Source organism: Sus scrofa, chromosome 7 (genome assembly GCF_000003025.6).
Source record: "Sus scrofa isolate TJ Tabasco breed Duroc chromosome 7, Sscrofa11.1, whole genome shotgun sequence".
NCBI lineage: Eukaryota > Metazoa > Chordata > Mammalia > Artiodactyla > Suidae > Sus > Sus scrofa.
In genome coordinates this window covers 16,944,994-16,961,040 of record NC_010449.5, presented here as the reverse complement: position 1 = coordinate 16,961,040, position 16,047 = coordinate 16,944,994, and the positions used below count along the sequence as shown (strand labels likewise).

General features: G+C 40.2%; 1 long non-coding RNA gene across 1 annotated transcript in view; it reads right to left on the bottom strand.

Moving 5' to 3' along the window:
* The window catches only part of LOC100512907, a 408,455-nt gene extending 393,872 nt beyond the window's left edge, over positions 1–14,583 (bottom strand). The window contains exons 1-2 of the long non-coding RNA XR_002346090.1: positions 14,225–14,583; positions 13,483–13,729 (exon numbers count right to left, since the gene is read on the bottom strand). This is a non-coding gene — a long non-coding RNA (uncharacterized LOC100512907). The remainder of the gene's footprint in view (positions 1–13,482; positions 13,730–14,224) is intronic.

Below are 16,047 nucleotides of genomic sequence, written 5' to 3'. Positions count from 1 at the left end.
GCCCGCCAAGTCTCCCAAAAGGGCTGCACAGTGCATTCAGTTCCCCAAACACATCCGGACACAGATGCCTCTTTTCCTCTTAAGCTGCATGATGGCAGGAACCATGCCCATTTTTGCAAACATCCTTACATGTGTTTGCATGGTGGATGGATGGATGGATGGACGGATGGACAGATGGACACAAAAACACCTTGAAAGACTCAACTGCTTGAAGCCAGTTTTGATCAGGGGTTGGTACTACAGAGCATTGACAGATCCCTTCTGCTATATCTTTGCATACAGACTGAATGTTTGTGCCTCTCTCAAAATGCATACATTGAAATCCTAATCTCCAATGTGATGGTATCTGTAGGTGAGGCCTTTGGGATTGGGTTTGAATAAGGTCAAGAGGCAGAGGCTCCATGATGAAGTTGGTGCCATTATAAGGAGTTGAAGAGATGGGACAGCTCTCTCCATCAAGCGAGGACACAGCAAGAAGGCAGCCACCTGCAAACCAGGAAGAGGGCCCTTTCCAGACACTGAATCTGCTCACACCTTGCTATTGGACTTCCCAGCCTCCAGAACTGTGAGAAATAAATCTGATGTTAAAGTCACACAGTTGCAATGTTTTGTTATGGCAATCCACACTGACTAAGACAGGCATCCTGGCAGAGGGTCTGGAGCCAGACACATCTGGATCCATCTCCCAGATCTATCATTAACAGCTTCCATTTCCTCACTTGCAAAATGTGGATAACAGTGCCTAATTTATGGAGTGGTTGACAGGTTTAGAGGTCATTTCCTTAAAGACTAGTATCTAGGAATCTCTGAAGAGTTCCTTTTACTATGTACTTTTATCTCCCAAGAGCTTTGCAGTGCTTTATATAAGCATATAATTGAGAAATATTACTTAATTGATGTATTATTCCTTATAATTAGTTTTTTTCCTCCCTCCCTCTATCCCTTTCTTTCCTTCCATCCTTCTATTGCAACTGGGTGAAATACAGTCACGTATTTCAAAATTCAAATGATACACAAGAACATGATAGGAGACAGTATAAGAAAAAGAATGTTTATATATATATATATGAATGAATGATTGGGTCACTATGCTGTACCGCAATAATTAATACTACACTGTAAATCAACTATACTCTAATAAAAATAAAACTAAAATTAAAAAAAAAAAGACTACACCGTGAAAATTCTTCCTTCTTTCATTGGACCCAGGAATCCAGTTCCCATTTCTGAAGCATCCAATTTTACCAGCAACACAGTTTCCACAACCGCTACTTGTAAATTAGGCTCATTCTGAGTTTAGGCAACTCAAAACAAAATGTCCTACTAGTATTCATCATTCCAGAAAGTCTGCCAGCAAGCCTAACTTGTTTTAGCTAGTTTGTTACAATTCTTTATGTGGATTCATCCAATAGTTTAGTTAACAAAGAATTACCACCTATAGTGGTCATCTATCACCACTTTTCAAATACTCAGGACATTCACATACACTTGACGTAAAAATGATACTCAGCTCAATTATTTTTATATGATTGACAGGCTCTGTATTTCACGAAACTTTCGGGATGTCATCTTTAGTACCCGAATCAATGCAGTGTCCTGGGAGAGGACAGAGGTGATATCAAATGGAGAGTTCTGATTTTGGAAATAAGCTAGATTTCTTTAGCAATAGATTAGGATCCAATATTACTCCATAAGAACAGGAGGTAGAACCCAAGGTCACTGGGATTGGCTGAGGAATGAGGTCTAATGAAGGTGAGAACCAAGGACAAGAAGCAGCAGCAGGGCAGGACCAGGAAGAGTTAAGGCCAGTGACAAAACAACTGAGCACAAATGGCCAGGATATGCAAAGACTGACTATTTGAATCTGCACACCAAAGTCATAGAGTTTGCGTGATTAAGTTGAATCAGTAGGTAAATAGGATAAATTGATGCAGAATCCAAGAATCAGAAAATAAGAAAATAAGAAAATAAGAGTCAGAAATAAGATGAGACTCTGAGCCCCTTGTCTGGGTACCTGGATCCTGCCCTATGTTCCAAAGGTGATCTGACTACCAAGCTAGAGTTAGCTAAACCCAACCCTGGCTTCAGAAGCCTTAGCACAAACGAATCCTGGGAACTCAGGAGGCCACTCCACACAGCAAGGACTTGGCAACAGAATAATGATAACATGATGCTTCTGTTCTTGTTTGTTTCCTTCCATCTCAAAGACACTCTTACAGCCATTTGATTGGAAACGTACACAATACATGAAAAGACACTAGTTTAATCATTACAGTCAAATGAGAATTTAGAATTTGGCTGCAGAGTCATACAAAATTCAACAGAAAATTCTGAAGACAAACATTCCATGGACTTTCACTCAAATTCCCATGCTGAGACAAATGCTGAAAATGTATGATGATAGAACCAAGGTTTTTTTTATCCCAAAGACAGAATGACAAGTGCCTTTTATTCTTTTAACTATGCTAATCTCTAAAATATAAAAAGAAATTGAAAACATAGGGTAGTACTTTTTTTACTACATTACATCTCTTTATCCTAATACTGAGGACAAATAGAGTAGGAAGTATTTTCGGAGGGTTGTCACATAATTAATTGTGCCAACCCCTATCAGGCTCTCCACTCTTCACTGATCCATCATAGGAACTAACATTCTCCATGTATTAGTGCAGTGTGAGATTCTTCCAGAGGAAGGGAGTTTACAGGAAGGGACAGCTCTCCAGAATGTCAATTTGATGTGGGGACTAAATAGAATTTGAGGTGGAAACATGGGGTCACCTTACGAAGTTCAGCCACCTTTGGGTGTTCTGAGTTTGGAGGCAACTGCTTTCTTCAACACCTCACTTGCATCACAGTGGAAGAAGTGAAAGGGGCTCAGTTACGCACTCAGTCTTGCCCAGAATACCTAGGGTTCACCCTTCAAACAGGAGCTACAGAGACACAGGTGCAGGCAACATGAACCTCGGGGGCACAAAAAGTCTAGGCAATGGAACTTCCAGTGCGGAATGTCGAAGGAGGTTCAAGTTCTCTTCTTTCTTCCCAAATTGGAAAGCCTCTGCTTTTCAAGAAATCTCCCCAATTAAAGACACCCACACATCCTGAACGGGCTTTTCCTCAATCGCAACCCGAAGTTTTACCAGTGTCTTCCTGTCTATAGAGTTAATTTGTACCACTAAATATGTAAGTGTGTACAGACAGAATTTTACCACCCCCCAGGCTCTTTAATTGTTTACTGTATCGCACAGTGTCTAACCCGTCACATGCTCAAAGCTTTCCAGCCATTTATCTTTACATTTCAAAAATTCAAAAATGAGGTCAGCATATACTTATGCTCGGGGTTTAATTGTGAAATTAAATGCAAATACGATAAAATATTAAAACTGTGCACTCCCTCCCAAAAAAGAAGACACCCACACCATCAAAAGGCCAAGTTCAAACAGGGTATGTGTGTGATCCAAAAGGAAGGATCAGATCCAAAAGGAAGGAAGCAGAGCATCTCCAGCTTGGCAGGGTTCTACTCTAGGCTTTGAGAGAAACCCTGTTCCCCCTATCGAAGCTGTAAGACCCAGAAAGCTAAGCAGATCCATCCCAGGACGAGGGACAGAAGGCATGGACCAGTCACTTAAGCTGCCCTGTGCCCCAGGCCCCAAGAAGGGTCCTTAGAGCCTCATCACAGTCCAGAACAGCTGCTTGTCCAAGTAGAGAGCTCAGAATAGCAGCTAGAGCTAGGTATAAAGAGTATGTCATTGCATGGAGATGTGTAAGGTCAAGGACAAAGGTAAGGTGATGTCACAGGGAGGGTCTCTACTCAAAGTTTCCAATTCAGGAATTATAAACCTGCCCAAAGTTCTTCCTTGGACACTGTCCTTGAAGCAGAAACAAAATGAAAAGATGGTCCAAAACCTTTTTTTTCTTTTGCTACAAAAAGAGTATTCTATGAATATTGTTATGTATCATCTTTGAGGTATCATTTGCAAAATTCAGAACATTACAAATAATGCTCATTATTTGCACTCTGCATTATATTATAAATAATGTACATTGCAAATAAGGACAGCATCCCATTAAAATCCCCAACAAGTAAAACTCTTGAACACCAACTAGTTTCACCATCTTGCCAGCTTTCCAACTGCTATTTGCAACACAGTCTCTCAGGAATCTAAAAACACCAGCAGAACAGACGGTCCTCTTTTTAAGCCTGATTAAATGTTTGGGTCTCAAAATATATTCACAGAACTTGCAGAATAAGAGTAAATCATATCAATGTGAAACTAGACAAATTGAGTAGAGCCTCTCAAAGGGATATTCTTTCTTGTCTTCATTTCCACCGCTGGTCTCTAATGAATAGATTTGTGAGATTCCATTTACCAGTTTGGTTACTTTGGCCAGATACTTTTGAACCCCAATTTTTTCACCTGTAAAGTGAGAATGTCACTAAAACCTACTACTTTAAGATTGAAGATCAAATAAAAGAATATAAAGATAGCGCACAAATGTCTGAGGTTTCTGTAATAGTTATTACTTCTCTGAGAAACAGAACACCGAACTATGAATTTTAAGATGTGTATGCTTTGAATGAGTCACTCTGCTATTGAGCAGAAATCAGCACAACGTTGTAAATCAACCATACTTATAAAAAAATGTTTTTTTCTTTTCAGAGCCACACCTGTGGCATATGGAAGTTCCTGGGCTAGGGATCCAATGAGAGCTGCAGCTGGAGGCCTACACCACAGCCACAGCAAAACTAGATCTGAGCCATATCTGCATCTATACTGCAGCTTGCGGCAATGCTGGATCCTTAACCCACTGAGCAAGGCCAGGGATGGAACCCACATTCTCATGGACATTATGTTGGGCTCTTAAAACACTGAGTCACAATAGGAACTCTTAAATTTTTTTTTAATTTTTAAAATTAAAAAAAAAAGATACATATGCTTTATACCCACTCAGTCTAATAATTAAGAAATCTAAATTTCTCTTCTTGGCTTTCTCCATTACTAGAATGAAATGACTCATTATGAGAGAGCTACTGGAGTTGTTTGGATTTTTTTTTAAATCATCGTATAACTCAAAATGTTAATATTAAAACTCCAGTAAAACAAATTCAGATAGCATAGTCTATACAGATATGTGTCTACTCTTAAGATTTGAAGAAAGAAGAAAATAATTTTAAGAGCAGGAGTATCAGAGAAATAAATTTTAAATATAATTTCCCCCACAGTTACTTGTAGCTGCCTAAAATTTTTAGAATTACTTATCTATGTACTGTAATTATTAAATTTTTTGCCTCAGATTTTCAGGGACTTTCAAGTATGAATCACTTGAAATGCCATCATTCCACTGAAATGAACAAGTTGGCCCACATGTTCCAGATTTTGTATCAGGGACTATCAATCTCCTACACACATTGCAGATCTATCTATTCTTATGTATGTCATATCTCCCAATAAGAGATATAGTTTAAAAGAGTTCCCACTGTGGCACAGTGGGTTAAGAATCCAACTACAGTGGCTCAGGTCACTGCAGAGGCACTGGTTCGACCCCTGACCCAGCAGCAGTGGGTTAACGGATCTGGTCTCAGCAGTGGCTTGGATTCAATCCCTGGCCCGGGAACTTCCACATGCCACGGGTGCAGCCATTAAAAATAATAATGAAAAGAAAAAGAGTTAAGAAAAGAAAAAGGTAGGACTATGAAAATATAGTCCTGTGGGAGTTTCTTTTTTTTTTTTCATCCAAGCGCAAATAATTTTTTTTCAAGTTGTCCAACACTTAATATAGTCTAAATATCTTTCTATATCTTAAGGATATAGACAGGAATTGGCACCTATTAACTTACACTGAACTGAAATTATAAAACTGTTACTGAGATGCCAAGAAAGTCACATGGTACATCATAGGAAAGGAATGCCAGGGCTTAGCAACTGCCCACAGAGTCACTCACTCACCAAGGCTGTGCTTGTTTTAGTTTGGACAGGTTAGTTTTCAAAAATTCTTCACCTGATAAGCAGAGAGTAAACTTAATTCCAGTGGCATGGATTCTCTCTGTTCAAGTTTGTGGCTACCATTCAAATCATAATCGTCATAGAAACAGCTCTTGGCTGTATTTTGTTATGTTTACATCAATAACAGGTCCTTAGCCCGACACACAGACTATTGGCTGAATCTGGTGTTTCCTACCCACGAGCCATCCTCCTTCAACTTTGTCCTGAAACTGGGCTCTGATATATATCATAGGTGTCTTCCCAGGGTGCTAGGTGATTAGTCTGAGGCTCTCAGAACAATCAAATTTCTCTTCTAGTGATTTGTTTTCATCATGGCCTTCTGAAGTTACCCCAGGAAGTCTTCTCATGCGCTCTGGAAGTTTTCCTCCCTCCTTAAAAGATATAAAAGTGACACTGAGACCCTCAAATGTTACTGGCAGAATCATCAAACCTGCAAAATGCTGTCGTCAGTCTGGAAAATAGTTTGGCAGTTTCGCAAAAAAGTTTGATATAAATTTGCTGTGCAATACAGCAACTCAACACCTACATATCCACACAAGATAAATGAAAACATGTGTCCACACAAAAACTCATGCATAAATGTTCCTAGCAGCATTATTCATGATAGCTAAAAAATGGCAACAACCCACATGCCCTACATCTGATGAATAGAAAAGATGCAGTATAGCCACACGATAAAACACTGCTCAGAAATAAAAAGGAACAAGGTACTAACACATGCTACAAGATGGATGAACTTCAGAAACTTTATGGTAAGCAAAAAGAGCCAGACAAAAAGATCACTATCATATAATTCCATTTATGTGTGAAATATCCAGAAAAGGCAAATCTAAAGAGACAGAAATTGCATTAGTGGTTGCCTGAGACCAGAGGGTGAGAACAGAAATTGACTGTAATTGGACACAGGGGATATTTTAGGGGTAATAGAAAGTTCTAAAAATGGTGATGGTTGCACATCTCTGTACATTTGCCCAAAAAAATAGAAAGGAAGAAAGGAAGGAAGGAGGAAGGGAGGGAGGGAAGGAAAAAATATAGATATAGATACAGATAGTTAGATATAGATTCAATCCTTCCTATCTGAGGTTCCCAAGAGGGAACATGGTGTTGAAGCTGCAGCAGCTAACTCAGGACCAGAAGGAGAAGGCCAGCTCACCAAGAACCATGCATGACATTGCTGAGCTACTAAATTAGAGAGTCTTTTTTTTTTTTTTTGTCTTTTCTAGGGCCGATTCCTGTGGCATATGGAGGTTCCCAGGCTAAGGGTCACCACAGCTCATGGCAACACCAGATCCTTAACCCACTGAGCAAGGGCAGAGATCGAACCCACAACCTCATGGTTCCTAGTCGTATTCATTAACCACTGGGCCATGACGGGAACTCCTTCTTCTTCTTTTTTTTTTTTTTTTTTAATTAGACCGTCTTGAAGTAGCCCTAATCCAAATTCATTTAAGATGAAACTAAAAAATAAAATAAGTAAATAAATCCTACTTTTCAAGGCACTTCTAGTTAAGTGTTTCTTACTTGAAGCCAAAAGCATCCTGATTGATACAGACCAGAAATACAATCACTAGGGCTTCTTCAGTTGCAGATGATCTGCATAAACATTTAATTTGGAAGGAAGAATAGAACTTTGAAAATCCACATGCTATAGACTGAATGTTTGTATCTCTCCCAAATCCATATGTTGAAACTTAAAACATCAAAATTATGGTATTGGGAAGTGGTGCCTTTAGCTTGTGATTAGGTCATGAGAATGCAGCCCTCGTGAATAGGATTCATACCTTATAAAAGAGCTGCCAGAGAGCTCCCTTGCCTATTTCACCACGTGAGGACATAGCAGAAGACAGTATCAATGAACCAGAAAGCCAGCCCTCTCCAGACACGGCAGCTTGATCTTGGTCTGCTCAGGCTCTAGAACTGCCAAAAATAAATTTCTATTGTGTCTGTGCCACCCAGACTATGGTACTTGGTTACAGCAATCTAAAATGACTAGGACAATGCATTTGTCCTGAAATATATCTGTTCAGGCATTTCTTTCTTGAACTCAATGAACTGTATTACATTTATAGTTGTACAACCATCATCACAACCTAATCAGGCATTTCTAACTCGGCTGCATGTTACTATCTTGTGTGACATGAGATACATTTAAGGTGGCACCTAGTAGCTGTTTTATTAAAACCGCTAGTGCTTGAACTAGCACTTGTAACCATTCCAACCGATTTCTCATCCACTCTCTTTCATGTTCAGCATGAATCAAGTGGCTTCAGCATCCCCAGTACATTTCAATTATCATCCCGTGTTGCAGCCCGCCACGTCTTTGCGCATCATATTTTCTGAGCCTAGAATGTTCTTCCCTTTAATGATATGTTAAAATGCTATGCATCTTTTAAACCCCAACCTGGGAAAGTTTTCTCTGACCCCAAAAGACAATAATTCCCTATCCTGATGTTAATTCCATACCTTGTACATGCACTCATAATATCATTATAGCATAAATGCTGTTATCACCTCTATCACATTGTATTGGAATTTGTTTTATTATTGCCATCTCCCCTATTGTGAATAGCAAAGGGCAGGAAGTTAAAAAACAGCCCTATCTTATATTGGGGTGACTTAGAACAAATCACTTTACTTCTCAGTCTCAACTTCTGTTAGACAAACATAGATACTGTCATTCCATCTCTCTTAGGCTACTATGAGACAATGAAGATAACGCATGTGACGGTATTTTGTCATTTATAAAGTACTGACCAATTTTACTTAAAATAGGTAAGATCTGTGAAAGATATGTAATGGATCACACAAATTAGGACAAAGATGTGCTCTCTCACCATTATGAGAACAGTTCTCGCCAAGACTGCCAATGAGCACAGACCTCCCAAATGCCTAAGCCCAATTCTATTCTCAATTGTCATCTTGCTCAATCTATCAGCAGCATTTAGCCAGATGGTCTTGCCTTCCTCCTGGAAATACTCTCCTCACTGGGCTTTCATCTCAGGGGTAGACCCTTTTCACTAATCTTTACTTACCCCTTCACCTTCCCCACTTCTGAATCCAAAGGGCCCCAAGGCTCAGGATCTGGACTTCTTTCCTTTCTATACTCACTCCCTTAGTGATCTCATCCAGTCTCATGGTTTCCAACAGTATTTGATTTCTTCCAACTCATGAATCTGTATTTGTAGATGTCTTCCCTGAAAACCAGACTTATGTATCAAACTGCCTAGATGGTTTTTTGTTTGTTTTTTGTGGGTTTTTGTTTTGTTTTGTTTTGTTTTTAGGGCTGCACCCTCCCCATATGGAAGTTCCCGGGGTCCAATCAGAGCTGCAGTTGCCAGCCTACATCACAGCCACAGCAATGCCAGATCCCAGACCCACTGATTGAGGTCAGGGATTGAATCTGCATCCTCATGGATATTAGTCCGATTCATTTCTACTGCACCACAACAGAGACTCCTCAAACTGCCTAGATGCTTTAAAAGTATCTTAATCTTTTTTTTTTTTTATTATTCCTCTTTTTTGGCCACTTCACAGCATATGGAATTCCTGGCCCAGAAATCAGATCTGATCTGCAGTTGCAACCTACATCACAGCTCCAGCAACACCTGATCCTTTAACCCACTGCGCCAGGCTAGGGATTGAACCTGTGTCCTGGTGCTGCAGAGATGCTACCAATCCTGTCGTGCCAGGGCAGGAACTCCGAAGTATCTTAGTCTTAGTGTGCCCAAACTGAGCTCATAGTTTCCCTCACCCCAAGCCCACACTTCATCGCAGTTCATAGGCACTGGGTCCATCTAGGTGCCCAGGTCAAAAAAAAAAAAAAAAAAAAAAAAAAAACCCAAGGCAATTGCTCTCTTTCTCTCATTCTTCCTATCCAGTCCACCAGAAATCGCTCCAACCAAACTATCTTCAGATTTCAGTTCCCTTCTCGCTACCTCCATGCTACTTTTACCCTTATCCAAGCTGCCATCATCCCGCACGTGATACCTGAAATAGCTTCCTAAATGGCCTTCCTATTTCAGCTTTTGCCCATCTTTTGTCAAAAGCTCATTCTTTCACTTCCTTCATATCATTGCTCAAATGCCACCTTCTCCACGAGGTTATCCTTGGCCATCTCACAGAAAACTGCAACCCCCATTCCTCCTACTCCCCATCTCCCTTTCCTGGTTTATTTTCCTCAGTAGTAGTTGCCCCCTTTAAATGTATATTTTACTGTCACTAGAATAGCTCCAAGAGCACAAGGACTTTTATTTCTTTTGTATCCACAATGCTTAGAGCAATATCTGACACATAGAAGGCACCTGACTTAAAAAAAAAAGTGAATGAGGAGAGAACGAATGAACAAAATAAGCTCCTAGATTCATAATAAATATATCTCTAAACACCTGTGTCTTCAACAGTAACGGGCAGAAATTCATTGAAGTTCTTAGAAATGACTGACACTTTAAAATCAGTAAATTTGAGGCCATAAAGAAGAAACCAAAGTAAAGTTAGAAACACCTAATGCTCTTAAAGAAACTTAAATAAATAAGTAGAAATGGCAGTCAAAATGTAGCAAAATATTCAATGATCACCTCCTAGATTTTAAAGATCAAAGTTAAACAAATGCTTTATAAGATGCTTATTGGTATGTGTTGTATTTATCATTTTAGAAGGCGTAGCTGAATATTTAGATTTTCTTCTTATGTAAATTTCTTATGAATACTTTTGCAGATTGTTCTGGTTTCAATAATTCAAATTAATCCATGTCAAACAAACAGTTTTAAATAACTGAGACTATAAAATCTGATACTTTTAGTAAAGTTATTAAGTATATTTGGTTATAACCTAAGAATTAACATCATATAGAAAAACATCAAGGAATCTATCATTTTAAACTCTGTAATTATAAATTGTTACATTAGTAGTTGCTATACTAAAGATATATAATCTGCTGATTAAAATAAATGTTGTCCCACAAAGTTTTCCATACAGCTAGAAAAAATTTCTCCCATTTTAATATTGATTTATCCCATATTTTCTTTTTAATTATTATCATTTCTAGGCAACTATCTGCTGGTAAATTACAAATGAGAAGGAGCAGTACTTTAACATTCCCATCAGAAACTTCCTACGGGTAAATGAATATAATCTTCCTCAAACTAAATGATCACTCAGAGATGGCAATGTATTTTGCTAAATTATAGATCTAGAAAATGAAAATCCGAGACTTTAAACTTCATTTCACAATGATATGCTATTCTTCCAAGTGTTGTTTATACTGGGATAATATATAAAAAACTAATATCAGAAAATGTGCTGTAGCTCTTGATTTCCTCATCAAGAAATCACTGAACCATCACTTTATATCATAACTGAAAAGCGAATGAACAAAATTTTTTAAACCATGTCTAAGTCTACTCCTCATTGCCACCATTGAAAATAGAGAATTTGTATAAATTAATTCTAGAAACTTGCTCTTATCTCAATTTACAGAAATGTCTGTAAGGAAAAGGAAAGGTCACACATTCCAAGAAGAAGCAATGACCTTTGGCAACACACTTACACACAGCAAGACTTCATAAATGTTTGTTGGAGTGAATTCATCCACACTTAACTGAATGAAGACTTGAATAGAACATATTTTTAGAGAACAAAAAAATCTAAACATGCGAAAACTTCTCTCCAAACTTACTCTGAATATTTCAGTGACTACTTCTGGTTAATATGGCTTGAAATTTGCAAGGCAGTCAACAAAGAAAGTTGGAAGTATGGAAAGGTCACTCACTGATTCATAATGAAAGGCAACAGGGGTAGTTTTTAATATAGTTAAACATATTTATAGATGCCTCCCCCCTGTTAAGTTTTTTTCTTACCTTTATGATTTTTAAAAATATATTCCCTACAACAACCCTATGGGATAAGTGTTAGGACCCCTACTTAAAAAATGAGAAACTGATATCCAGGAAATCAAGTAACCTGTCCAAGGTTATCAAGAGAAGTTTCCTGGGCTGGGATTCAAACTGGGGTCTGCTTCATTCCGAATTCTATGGCTAAACATCTGAGCCCAACTTAGGGTGGCCCTTAAGACATATTGAATATATTCACTTCCGATATCTCTAGGTAAAGTGTTTGTTGGGAAGCAACACTGCACTCTACACAGACACCCCCCCGCCCCCCGATATTCCAGCAGATAAACTTTTGCTGCAAACATCTCAGGAAGCCTGACATTTTCATACAACATACTTGGCCAAAAGTATACTTCACAGAAATGTAAATCCTACTTCCTGAACTAATATTCCTGAGCTAAGCAGTTACGCAAAATAATTGTTATGAACACACAGAAAGTTTTCTATGTCTGTAGCTCTACTGTTCAACAATTGAAAGATGAACTTCACAAGAGATGTTCCTTAATTATAGGAGCAATCACCAAATCACAAAATCTTAACCCTAAAAGATTTCTTCAAGTTTTTTTTAACCTAATCTTTTATTTTAAAGATGATAAACTAAAGTTCAGGATGATTAAGTTGCTTGTCCAACTTTCCACAACTAGAAAGAAGCAAATCATAATACTTTTACTTATAGCAGGATAAAAAAACTTCCAATTTCCAATTACCTTAATTATACCTTAATTTCTCAATTGCAGTAATATAGCAATGATATTCTCCATCTGTAGGATATAAAACCTCCTTGAACTTGAAACATTTTGAGGATCAAATCCTACAACTTAAATCATTTCAAAGCAATGTATTCTAAACATAAAAAATCCTCACTTTCCATTAAACACAACTGCTAAACCAGGAAGGTAAATACTGTATCAAAATAGTTTTTTATATTGCCAACAGTATTTATGTGAACTTTTAAATGCTTTCTCACAGAGATGATCAAGAATGGATTATAAGACATAAAAGAAAGAAGACTCTTAATGACCACTATGGAAACAATGTATACCATAAAGATTAAACAAATGAAACCGCCTCTGATGTTATTACATAGTCAAGTTTTTATTCTGATAGAACTTACTGTATTTTATATTGACTCCCAGATATTAGGAATTCATTTCTTTCTGGCTACTTTTGGATTTTCGTTTACCAAAATAAATGCCAAAAGTGAAAAAACCAAAGCAAATCACAAAAGCTCTGGTGATATAGAAACATTCACTGTGACATTTAAAACCTAAAACAATCATAAATAAAATAGGACATTTGCCTATCAGGCCCATCATTGTTACATAACTTTCCTTAGTGACTATGTAATCCACATTCTCTCTGCGTGATAGTGTTGAAGAAGACATTGTAAAAGTAATAAAATCGGCTTAGAAGTACCCAAATGATCATTCCACATGAAAACAAACCTACAAAACCCAGATGAAAACAAGGAAACCCGAAGTCATAAATCACTTTGATCCGGCAACAGCTCAAAATAACTAGACAATTCTGTAATGGCATAAGCACCAGCCCCAAAACGAAGTATCTGGTAGCGTATTAAAAAGGCAACATACCTTCTTTAAGGTGGAGAATTCCCAGGGATCAAATTGTAGTAATCCACATAGGGAAGGCATTATCAAAAATTCCAACATCTTAACTTTTAAGCAACTCCAAAGGACGAAGTTTGATAACTTTTCATCCAGGAATGACTCGATGTTGTATTGTACGTCCATAAAGATCACTGATCCTTAAGAACAATGCAGTACAGAGGAACTCAGCGTACTCATGATGCGTTCTAGACGCTGACAGTGGTAATCACGCCTATACAATAGAAATTAATTGATGTTAGCTTCCAAGTCTTTTTTCACCCCAGCTTCTCTTTTAAAAAAAAAAAAGTAGCCATAGCATTAATCTATTTCTTTCTTTGACATGAAAACGCAAAACTCCATGATTCTGACACCAGAATCATTTCCAGCAGCAAGTTTTAAATAATGGATACTACTATACAAGATCGGAACTTTCAGAAGTTCAAACAAACTGTGTTTGGCTGTTTCCTTCAGCCATTAGCCCCACACACTGATGTTTCATCTGTCCTGTCAAACCGTAAAGAAGTAGGAGAAAGGCAAAGGGTGAGAGGAAAGTTGCAGGGCGGGGTGAAAGGAGAAGAGAGTGCTGATAAAATTACCTTGGTATTTGGAACAATCCCACAAAACATACCTGATGATAATGACCTAAGTTTACATTTTCTAATTCAGGAACCCTGTTTCACACCTTTTTAATATTCAGTCATAACGAGAACATACTATGTTTACCCACTTTCAACAAACTCCGAAGTTCTGTCCTTAAATGTCTTTCTCTGAACCAAGTGACCAGGCGGATAAGCAACTTCTGCGGTAAAGTGGGAAAACGCTGAAAGAAATGTCCTATAAAGTGGAGATGTTTACTAGTTGTGCCGTGTGCGCCTCATCTGTGCAAGGACCAATCTAGAAACACTGCGGAGAGAAGCTCCTTGGGCAACAAAGTTAGGGAGTCTCCTTTTGCCTGCGAACGCGGAGCGCCTTGCGCTGCCTCCCCACCCTGCAGGAGCAGCCACAGCCATCCCTCTTTGGGGCGGGCGTGGCAGACAGAAACAAAAGGTTAAAACACAAAAGGCGGGGCGGACCGCTGAGTCTGAGCAGCTTCTGGCGCTCGCGTTCCCCTTTCCACTCAAACACGTTGAAATGGGGCGGGGGTGGGGGGCGCGCAAAGTGAGAGAGGTGTGTTGGATCGCCAGGACCACAGAGCTTATTCTGGGTGGGTCGTGAAACTGAAAGGGGCCGAAGGGATGGCGGACTCTAACTAGTGGTCCAGGCCTCCATCCCTGCATCTCTGACATTAGGGAACCTGTGGCTTCTTCCTCCACCCTACCCCAGCCCCAAAGAAAACTTTCTGAACTCTTACCTGTGTGCTCCAACCCTCTGGACCACAAACAGAAGAGTCCACCCCAACCTCCTCTGCGTTCTATTGTTATAGCTTTGGGTATTGTGCGTTGGATCAGACCCGCGCTCCGCAGACTGTGAAGTTATAAAATGGTGAGGAAACGACCCCCACCTCCATCTCTTTCTTTTGCTTAAGCAAAGTCAGAGCGGGGCTGGGGGCTGGGCGGGGGGGGGGTTGCGGGGGGAGAGTCTGGGCAAGTCCCTATCCATCTCAACACGCTTCCCTTCCGTCGGCGGCGCGCAGCGGGGAGAAAGGGAGGCAAAGCCCCCTAGAGACACCCTTCCCCCCATCCCCCCAGCTCCTCATCTAAAGAGGCACTTGAGAGAAATGCCCGCCTGGCTTTTGCCTATTAGAAATAAACAAATAAAACAATCTGTGCAAGTTCGTTAAAGAACAAAAGAGAAGGGAATGGGGAAAGGAGGTACAACTTGGCCAAACTTCGCCACTGCCCTGCTCCTCTGTCCTCCGAAGGGCGGGGAGCGGGGCGAGTTCAGTGGGAGAGGGGTAAACAAGACAACCGTCCCCACTCACCTTCTTCCCCACTTGGTCGCACTTTTTGGAGACCTTTCCCTCGTTGCTGTCCGCGAGGCGCTCGGACACTTTTGTGTGGCCTGACAGCGGAGAAAGTCGCGGCGGCAAAGTTGCGAGAGGGAGATACCCGGGCGTCCGGGGAAGAGGGGAGGAGAGAGTTCATCAGAGTTCCCCCTTTTGTTCCAAGTCCCGGAGCAGACAAAGAGGCGGCGAGCGGCGGCAGGTTTCTCCCTCTCACCCCTTCTTCCTCTCTCCCTCCCCTCCCCTCCCCGCCCCCTCCCTCTCCCCGCATCTCCCGCCTGGCTCGGGAACCTCGGAGGCTAGCCGGGGCGGCTCAGTCCCCAGCTCCTGGCAACTCTGCGCCGACCCTCTCCTCTCAGGGAACTTTCCCCGGGCGATGCCTGTCCTGGTCCCCTCCACACCCACCAACCACTCTTTTACTGCTCCCTCTCCCTAACGCGCTCAAGTCGGGGCGGGGTGGGGGGGGGGGGAGGAGGAATCTCCAAAATCATTGTTTCCGGGAGATGCACCTCTTTGTTTGCACTTTCCTTGCCAATCAATGTGAGCAATCCACTTTGCCATCGAGTTTCTGTCAGTTTTTCCTCATCCCAAGAGGCAAAATACTAAGG